The sequence below is a fragment of the Coregonus lavaretus genome (assembly GCF_964263955.1).
Source record: "Coregonus lavaretus genome assembly, chromosome: 30".
Classification (NCBI taxonomy): domain Eukaryota; kingdom Metazoa; phylum Chordata; class Actinopteri; order Salmoniformes; family Salmonidae; genus Coregonus; species Coregonus lavaretus.
In genome coordinates, this window is record NC_140017.1 from 36,471,797 (window position 1) to 36,480,847 (window position 9,051).

Sequence of the window (9,051 nt, forward strand, 5' to 3'; positions counted from 1 at the left end):
TTCGCTTGCAGTACGCAAATGTTGCAGCTTATTATTAGTTATTCAGATTAATAGAGAAATTGCTACATTGTAACAAACTCACCCGAGACGATAGAGGTGCAGGCAGCGCGGGGTCTCCAGGACAGCCTTGCACGGGCTTCCATACAGGACCCAGCTACAGGCAGGAAATAGAGGACCGTTCGGTTCGCCTGTTCAAAATCATTGTTTTGTGTGCATTCAATCGACAAAATCCCTCAACCTTCCATGAACCTTGAGCGCCAGTTTATCCATTATAGTAACTCCTTTATCCTCGTGAAACAGCCAATGATCCAATTTAGACAAGTTAAAAATGAATGCTCTGTCATACAGATAATTATATGGCTGCAAACCTTTTTATTTTACTGTCAATAAACAAAACATATTTAAACAGTGTGCAGTTTTGTAATGCGTTTTTGTTGTTATAGCTTTAAGCGTATATCCACTGTTAGAAACTTAGACATTATCACTTGTATTTACCATCATAATTCAAATGGGTTGAGGTTATGCTATTAGCATTTTATGTCTGAGATTGTGGTAATAACCAGGGTATTGGGGGTAATAACCTATTTCCCAGTGAATAACTGAGTGTCGCAGGCGTTCTACACCGAGTATACCAAACATTAGGAACACCTTCCTAATATTGAGTTGCACCACGCTTCCCCACCCCCCTTTGCCCTCAGAACAGCCTCAATTCGTCATGGCATGGACTCTACAAGGCGTCAAAACGTTCCACAGGGATGCTGGCCCATGTTGACTCCAATGCTTCCCACAGGTGTGCCAAATTGGCTGGACGTCCTTTAGGTGGTCGACCATTCTTGATACACGGGAAACTGTTGAGCGTGAAAAACCCAGCGGCGTTATTATTCTTCACACAAACTGGTGCTCCTGGCACCTACTACCATACCCCGTTCAAAGGCACTTCTATATTTTGTCTTGCCCATTCACCCTCTGAATGGCACACACACACAATCCCCATGTCTCAGTTGTCTCAAGGATTTAAAATCCTTCTTTAACCTGTCTCCTCCCCTTCATCTACACCAGGGATCATCAACTAGATTCAGCTGCAGGACGATTTTTTTCTTGAGTGGATGGTCAGTGGCCGGAACATAATTAGAAATAAGCCCAAACAGATATAATATTTGACTAAAACATAATCATTTCAAACCTTGCTTACGTTCGTATACGATCACGTGTCTCTCTTTTATGCGTGGGAATACTTGGGAACAGATTTCCAAAATTAAAATAACTTGGAGCTGATTTCCTGGTATTTTTTACAGACTTTTAGGTCCAACCATGAAAATAAATAAATGTTGTTTTTTGCTCCGAAAACTTGAGTGGCCAAATAAAACCACCGCCAGTTGGGGAACCCTTGACCTACACTGAAGTGGATTTAACAAGTGACATTAATAAGTTATCATAGCTTTCACCTGGTCAGTCCATGGCATGGAAAGAGCAGGTGTTCTTCATGTTTTGTACACTCCGTGTATAACATAGCATGTGTCCATATAATTTAAAATACCGGTAGGTATGTGTCCTGAAGTTACAGGCAAATAAACGGCTACCCTCCTCTGCCTCAGAGCTGCTTTAGTGACAAAGCTATTTTATTTGTGATTATATATAGCTTGTTATGTGATTGGCCGATACCAAAAAATAAAAGGGCGTGATCATGTAAATCATGACTACAAAAGATGTGCGTTAGGTCGTTTACCTCCAGCATAAAGGGAAAGTGATTGGCAGTTTAAAGAGCTATTTTTCCTGGGGGGCGTGGTTTGAGTTGTTGTTTACACTCAGTGATTGGTTGAATTTGAACGAGGACTAGAGATCATTTGCCCATTTGGGTGTGGTTACAGAATGTTCTTCTCGTTGATTTTGACACAACAGTCAAATTATATGTTATGAAAATTAACACACATTGGCCTTTTCATAGAAATCATATTCACATGGTGTTGAATGCAGCATGCATTTAGAGGCCAGTGGCCAACTCTGACAAAGATCATATCGCTCAGCACACTCCTACTAGGAAGGTATTTTGCGAGCTATTTCCTTGATATGGATGCATGGGGTTGCCTATTTTGCATGTTATTTTTGCATTAATACGTGTCACATATCAGTTTGCAAACAATGTAAAAATAAATACAAATTGTTACACGCATATGCTTCCTTGAGTAAGGCAGCTCCAAAATGCAGGTGTTTCAGCCTAGCTCAGTGCTTTCTGTGGTGGTGGGGAAGCCAGCGGAAAATACAGAGCGTAGGGGTTGGTAATGTTCTCTAGTTGCGCAGCGATTGGCTCAGTGTTCTGTCACTCACGGGGACACTACTTCACTGCCAAATCTAAGGGTAGAACTCGAAAATTCAAGCCCCTTGGGTGCTGCCATAGAGTTACATTAGATTTTTTTGTTGTTATTCTGTCTCTCACTGTTCAAATAAACCTACCTATTAAAATTATAGACTGATAATTTCTTTGTCAGTGGGCAAACGTACAAAATCAGCAGGGGATCAAATACTTTTTTCCCTCACTGTAGCAGTCCCGTCGAAATCCTGTGGTCAGAATATATGGATCCCTCTGGGTGCTGGGGTGTAGGTGGCTGGATCCGGTCGCCCAGCTGGTCCCGACAGATCGGGTCCTCTCCTCTCCAGGCGTTGGACGACCTGGAGAACCCTATCCATCGCTTCTCCCAAGCTGGCTAGCATCGTCGAATGCTGCTGGACCCGTGCCACGACTCCAGGCATGCGCTCCTCTCCTGCTGACTCCATGGCGGGTGGGTGATTCTGTGATGGGTGATTTGAAGGAGACAGGCGCAGGAGGGTAAATCACAGAATACAGAGTTTATTCCAGGAATACAGAGTTACGCAGAAATGCGTCAAACTGTCCAGTGCGCAAAACAGGAGCACCGGAACCAAACAGGCACACAGGGAAAATATACCCCGGTAATACAAAATACACAGAGCTGACCCGAGCTACACTCTCCTCACAATAAACAATCACCCACAAGGACAAGGGGGCAGAGGGAACACTTATACACATACTAATGAGGGGATATGAACCAGGTGTGTGAAATAAACAAGACAAAACAAATGGAATGATGAGATGAGGAGATGAGGAGCGGCAGTGGCTAGAACGACGAAGCCTGCCCGAACCAGGAGAGGAGGCAGCTTCGGAGGAAGTCGTGACAGACTGCTAGATTTTATGGGTATTATGACTCATACTGTAGTACTCTATAGCTAGGGCATATCTCTCATCTAGCAATATAAACTGTTGGTTTAGCTGTATAGCATAAATGACCAATGGTTAGCTAGGTAGCTAGGCTATATCAGTCAGCTAACCATTTACAGTAACAGCAGTTCATTATAAGTCAATACACACTACATTTTATGCAGTAATTGAGAAATCTTACCTTGGCACTGTGGCACAGTATGGGCAGCTATTAATCAATTAATCAATAGATTAATAGAATGGAGTTAGAAGGGTGAACTTCTACTATGAAAGGAAGTGTTGTCTGTGCCCTAGTTTATAGAAAGACCCACTGGTACCCTAGTTTATAGAAAGACCCACTGGTACCCTAGTTTATAGAAAGACCCACTGGTGCCCTAGTTTATAGAAAGACCCACTGGTGCCCTAGTTTATAGAAAGACCCACTGGTACCCTAGTTTATAGAAAGACCCACTGGTACCCTAGTTTATAGAAAGACCCACGGGTACCCTAGTTTATAGAAAGACCCACTGGTGCCCTAGTTTATAGAAGACCCACTGGTACCCTAGTTTATAGAAAGACCCACTGGTACCCTAGTTTATAGAAAGACCCACTGGTGCCCTAGTTTATAGAAATACCCACTGGTACCCTGGTTTATAGAAAGACCCACTGGTGCCCTAGCTTATAGAAATACCTTTATACAGGACATACCACCTCCTCTGGAGCTATATGAAGCCCACCAAATTAACCATAAACCTTACCTAACCTTAACCATCGTAAATGACGACTTCACTTGGGTAGGGATGTCCCAAGGATTCTGGATAGCATGAACCATCAAAGCAGCTTAAAGTTCCCATGTCACGTGACAGGGGTGATAGTTACATTGTGGCAACATGGTCATGTGACAGGAAGAACCAATGTGGATACTTTGATTACCGTTCTCCTAGCAGCAGGCTAGCAACATACATCTCTTTATGTTCCAAGGCAGCAGGATATTATGCTGGCAGCACGATGGCAGATTTTTTATTCTTCTCCAAAATAAGAATCCCCCTGCAGAGACATGCTAAACTTTGGGAATATCGATTTTTTTTTAGCACTCTAGTGCAGTACAACTGTTTTGCACTGCAACCACCTTTGAAAAAATTAATTGATCATTTTATGTATTTTACACAAATACTGGTATGTTGAGAGCTAATTGTGTAGGCTATATTTAAAGAAATACACTTTTAATCGAATACAAATATATATTATTGGAATTACTCAATAGAGTCTGCTAAACTTCAATGGGTCTCTTGTGCTGAGCAACCGGTTTACAGTTTTTCTCCATTGGTTTGGCTCATTTCTTGAAACAGAAATTACATTCTCAAAACTCTAAGATCATTTGGCAAAACAGTCTTACAGTTCAGCACAACACTATAGCTCACTTGCAAAAGCTCATATCTCTCCTAAAACTGTTCACTCATGCTTCAAAACTAAATTCCTTTCCCATATAAGGAGTCAGTGCCACGAAAATGGCAAAGATCCTTCTCAATTGCTTTGGCTCATTTCTTGAAACAGACCGGACGTTCTCAACACTCTTGGTGCTTTAGCCAAAATAACGTGGATGGTTCGGCACAACACCATGGTTCACCTGCAAAAGCTCATACCTCTCCCAAAACAGTTCACGCATGTGTCAAAACTAAATTTCCTTCTCATTTAAACAGTCAGTGCCCCCAAAATGCTTCGTCCCTTTGGCATTGTGTAAGCACTGCAAGTCAAAATGTTTAGATGTTTTGTCACTATGGCAGAGGACCATTGAAATATCCCTCATGTCCACCTTTCAGTCTTAGCCCAGTCCTTCATTGACAATGGTTACTGTACTGTTTTTTGTCTAGCTAACAGAATACAATTGTGTATAAAACTGAAAAAAATTAATAGGATTTTAGGGTAAGAGTAGCCTCCAAGGTTTGACATCACACATTGCACTCATACTGCCAAGGAAATTGTAACCATTATCATTCACACACATAAAGTAACTTCCATACATCAGAGTAAAAAGAAAATGTATACAGCATAATATACTGTAATATAAACACACAAACAAAAAACAATGAAAATTATATGCAGCCTACAGTGCTGTAAATAAAGCTGGAGTTTCACAACTAACAGTTCTTCACTGGTCGCTGTCCTCACCCTCCTGGCCATCCACACGCTGCTGTCTGTCTGGCCACAGATTCTCGTCCACATCACAGCGTATATTCTCCCTTGCGATGCAACGAGGGAAGAAACGGCGTGCATGTCGCAACCATCCCCTACACTGATCTCCTGTAATATCCTCACACGCAGCGTCCATTGCATGGAGCAGGGACCTCTGATCTTGAGCCCGATGCTCATACACTCTCCACCTCCAAGCGGAGAAATACTCCTCAATAGGATTGAGGAAAGGAGAGTAAGGTGGTAGGAACACCATGACCATCCTTGGATGAGTAGTGAACCAGGCCCTGATGAGCGGGCCACGGTGGAAATTCACATTGTCCCATACAATGACATATTGTGGTAGGTGAGGCCCTACGAGACCGCTCTCATTTTCAGGGATCAAATCAACATGAAGGCGGTCCAAGAAGATGAGGAGCTTCTGTGTATTGTATGGGCCAAGACTGGGGATGTGAGTGGCCACACCATTCTCCGATATGGCAGCACACATAGTTATATTGCCCCCTCGCTGGCCTGGGACATCCACCATGGCCCGGTGGCCAATAATATTACGGCCACGTCTTCGGCCCTTGGCCAGGTTGAAGCCAGCTTCATCCACAAACACGAGGATGTGATGGGTCTCGTTTCCTTCCAATGCCATTATTCTCTACAATAGCGTAAAAAAAGAAAACATCAAATCAGTCATACAGAAGAGTCATACACTACAGTTACAGACAATTACATAGGAATGTTCTATGTTCTCCACAAGTTCAATATACTACTGGCCACTACTCCAGTGGTTCCAAACCTGGGGTACATGTACCCCTATGCAGAGGTACTACAGGGGGTATTTGACAGAAAGGGGAGGGGGGAAATCATCAATGACTAGACTTACTGAAATGTTACAGTAAAACCCACAGTATTAGATAGATTTACATGGGAGGCACTAATTGCAGCTCTTTGACCCCTTTTCTTATTGTATGTTATATTCTTCAAAATAAGGATTATAATGATAATTGCATCATACAGTAAGCTGCAGTTTTTAGGCGAAATGTTGAAGTCAGATAAATCAAATACTTCCATACCTGGATTACCTGGATACACAAATCAGGTAAAGTGGGTACTGAAGCCAAAAAAGTTTGGGAACCACTGCTTAATTGTAAAAATGTTATAATGATGGACAACCAGTAACTGACTTACATGTACATACTGGTACCGCAGCTCTTTCACTCTATCAGAGTTCCTCTCAAATGGTACCCTGTAAATTTGCTTCATTGTCATCTGATGCTTCTTCAATATCCGGTCTATTGTGGAGATGCTTATAGAGTTGACATTTTGGAATATGGCATTGTCTTGTAGGATTGCAGCGCGGATCTGTCTCAATGTGATGGCATTATTTGCCATCACCATGTTACAGATCTCTTGTTCTTGTTGTTCATTGAGAAGTTTTCCTCTGCCACCTGTGCAAGGTTGTCGTCCAATCCTAGATATAGAAGTCAAAGGACAACACTCCATTCGTAATGTATACCTTATGTATTCCTTACAGAATGAGTTACCTATGTAATTGTATTGTTGTTTTACTTACAGTAACTTTACCACAATTCTAATGCATCACTGCACAGTGACTGGAATACTACTGTAAACTGTATCATCAATACTGTAGAAAATAAACTATTCCATAGTTTATTTTCTCCAATGTTTTTCTTGTCATTTTTAGTATCATAACATCCCATTGAGGTAAGATATTACTGTAGGCCTATCACACACACACACTAAATGAATAGGTAAATATGTAAATAAATATATTTCTTGCTCTATGCACAGTGTCCTGTCCTATACAACATATAATTCCATCATTGACTGACTACATACCTGTTTTCCCTGCGAAAGGTTTGGATGATGGAGGAGACTGTTGAGCGAGGCACATTAGGCTGCACTCGGCGACCTGCCTCCGCCATTGTGAGGCCATGGTTGATGACATGGTCTATAATTGTGGCCCGAATTTCATCCGGGACAGCATGGTGTCTTCGTTCTCCTCGGCCTCTTCCCCCTATTCCACCACCACGCACCCTTACTCCTCCTCCTCCTCTTCTTCTTCCTCTTCCTCGAGCAGGCAGTTGCCCTTGTTCATTTACTTGGCCAGGTGCCTCCATGTTCAGAAATTGTACTGGTCCTGCATGGTCAAGCTCTTTACATACATGTTTGGCAGCATTCACAGTCATGGACAGCACCTGTCAGGTAACTAAACATACTGTTTGATTGGTCATCTGAGATGTGTGAAACTCCTCCTTCGTTAGTCAAGTTCTAGTTTCACCTGACTGTCAATTGCTGTAATAAATTTATCAAATGTTCCAAGGGATTCATATATGGTATTCATGGTATTATGTTCTTGACTAATTTTGACAATTGAACAGACTATTGTGCATGTGATGACTTATACAATGAAATGACGCTGACACGTTTTGGAGCGAACAACCATTAGACTGAGAATCAACAATCAGTTTAGATCAACAAGATCTATTCACTTGGAAATTGTGCTAAATGTAGGCTACCTGTACTTAATCATTTGCAAAGATGTACTGAGACATTGAGACATGTACTTAGACATTTGCAATTTGATGAAATGAATGAGAAATTCAATTCTGTTGTGAACAATTGCCAAGTGGTTTGGAGGTTTGTCCATGTAGTTTTGAGAATGTAATTTCTGTTTCAAGAAATGAGCCAAACCAATGGAGAAAAACTGTAATACAAAGTACTGGTGACTCCTTACTCCACCCACTGCAATGCAATACAAGGTATATGGGATACTTATTGGCTTGTAGAGAGAACTTTCCTACCTGCCTCAGGTGGGAAATACTCAGTAGGGTCTCTACTAACCAAATATGGTTAGTTTTGGAGGGGGACTGTCACCCAGCAGCACTTTGTTCTCCACCCCCCCCCCCATAGCCCCCAATGCAATACACTGTAATAGACTGTACATGGGATAACCATCATATTGGCTTGTAGAGAGAACGTTTTTCTACCTGTCTCAGCTTAAGTGGGGTGGGAAATACTCAGTAGGGTCTCTACTAACCAAATATAGTTAGTTTTGGAGGGGGACTGTGTTGTACACATCCAGCAACACAGCTTTAAATGACCTGGTACTATCCATGAACCTGAAATCAATACACTCAACAACAACAAAAAACATTGACAATATCATTAACAACTAATGTGGTTGCTGTGATAGTGCTGTGCCCTGGCCTAAACCCTGATTGATTTATATTCAAAATACCATGCTTATTTACCAAAGTGGCGTTTGGAGCATGTGATAGTGCCTGTAACTTAAAGTCACATTGGACAGTTATAGCCATAGATATGCAACTAACACTGAGTATACCAAACATTAGGAACACCTTCCTAACATTGAGTTGCTACCCCCCGTTTTGCCCTCAGAACAGCCTCAATTCGTCAGGGCATGCTCTACAAGGTGTCGAAAGCATTCCACATGGATGCTGCCCCTCTTATCCAGAGCGACTTACAGGAGAAATTAGGGTTAAGTGCCTTGCTCAAGGGCACATCGGCATATTTTTCACCTAGTCGGCTCAGGGATTAGAACCAGCGACCTTTCGGTTACTGGCAAAACGCTCTTAACCACTAAGCTACCTGCCGCCCACATTAGCAGAGAGAAA

The 9,051-nt window shown here is 42.1% G+C and overlaps 1 protein-coding gene across 1 annotated transcript in view; it reads right to left on the minus strand.

Annotated features, from left to right (window-relative positions):
- Positions 1 to 129, minus strand: part of bicra (BRD4 interacting chromatin remodeling complex associated protein) — a 48,018-nt gene extending 47,889 nt beyond the window's left edge. Inside the window, exon 1 of the mRNA XM_084148318.1 lies at positions 83 to 129. The gene's annotated coding sequence lies outside the window, so the exon portion shown is untranslated. The remainder of the gene's footprint in view (positions 1 to 82) is intronic.
- Positions 130 to 9,051: the final 8,922 nt, after the last annotated feature.